At 41.8% G+C, this 1,503-nt stretch overlaps 1 non-coding gene across 1 annotated transcript; it reads right to left on the bottom strand.

The window, feature by feature from the left end:
* Nucleotides 1–500: 500 nt before the first annotated feature.
* Nucleotides 501–572, bottom strand: trnap-cgg. The gene has a single exon. It is a non-coding gene; the product is annotated as a tRNA-Pro (tRNA).
* Nucleotides 573–1,503: the final 931 nt, after the last annotated feature.

Raw genomic sequence — 1,503 nt, 5'->3', positions numbered from 1 at the left:
AGGCAGGCTGTGACAAATGTGGAGTGACAGCAGATCCTGGCCTGTCTCCAGTTTTTTTGTTGCCCAACCAACCAATCAGAAATCAGATCACCTACTGTAGTTCAATAATTTCATTTATTTTGAACAGTCTTTTTATTACATTACATTACAGGCATTTAGCAGACGCTCTTATCCAGAGCGACGTACAACAAGTGCATCAGTTCAAGGTGCAGAGGTGCAGAAAAAACACACTAGAGTGAAGTAAAGATCGTAGTGCCAGAAGTGACCACATAAATGGTAAATGGACTGCATTTATATAGCACTTTACAATTGATGCCTCTCATTCGCCAGAGCAGTTAGGGGTTAGGTGTCTCGCTCAAGGACACTTTGACATGCCCAGGGCGGGGTTTGAACCGACAACCCTCCGACTGCCAGACAATCGGTCTTACCTCCTGAGCTATATCACCCCTTCATAATGCTGGATCCCTGGCAAAGGGTACAGGACGGACACACGTCGCCAAGGGCTCGTCCGGGATTTGAACCCGGGACCTCTCGCACCCGAAGCGAGAATCATACCCCTAGACCAACGAGCCACATACATAGAGCAGGACTCCAACCCTGTAGGGTAACCTGTTCAGCAAACAAACAAACAATCCTGCCAAGTACAAAACTAGCACTGAAATCACATTTGCCTAATCAGAATCAGACAAAACAATCCTTTTTATGATTGGCTAAGCCTCCTGAGCAGAAAATAAGTTGAGTGGGAAATAAGTTGAGAAATATTTACTTTAAAAAGTGTCACATTTTTTTCCAGGGGAGGATCAAAAAAATACATTATTCAAAGTCGAAGTTCAAAAAAGTGCTATGGGAGGACAATTTACAAAAAGGGCTGTAATTCCAACATGGTTCACCAAATACACCACATGACCAAAAGTAGCCGTACACTCCTTGGTTTGGAGCTGTTTTTCATGGTTTGGGCTAGGCCCCTTAGTTCCAGTGAAGGCCAATCTTCATGATGCAGCATACAGTATATACCCTCAAATCAAAGCAAATTAAAGTGTGTGTGTGCGTGCGTGCGTGCGTGTGTGTGTTTGTGTGTATTTTAGAAGGAAATATAGTATGCCATAATGAAATAAAGCCTTTATCCAATATGTATTATATCAATACATTTTTCATATGGATGTCTGAAAAGGATTAATGGCAAAAAGTCTCAGGCAAAAAACTGAGGCAATGATAAAAATCGAGAAGCAATATATAGATTTTTTTTTTGACTGGGAACAGATTGTGACCAATGAGAAAAGACAAATGACGAATTCTCTTCTGCTCTGAGACTGTCCTGAGGCACCAGGAGATGAGAGTGAATGCAAATAACACTTGATGCCCACAAACCAAACGCCAGTCTGGCTGTGTTTATCACAATCTCAGTGTCACTCTCCAAGGATCATCCTTAATTTTTTCTCTCCTATAAAAAGCGAATGACTCTAAGTCTTAAAAGTATATCGTATGCAGTTCCTGCCATGTTGA

Source organism: Anguilla anguilla, chromosome 1 (genome assembly GCF_013347855.1).
Source record: "Anguilla anguilla isolate fAngAng1 chromosome 1, fAngAng1.pri, whole genome shotgun sequence".
Classification (NCBI taxonomy): domain Eukaryota; kingdom Metazoa; phylum Chordata; class Actinopteri; order Anguilliformes; family Anguillidae; genus Anguilla; species Anguilla anguilla.
The sequence above is the reverse complement of the archived record's forward strand: the minus strand, read 5'-3'. Positions and strand labels throughout refer to the sequence as shown.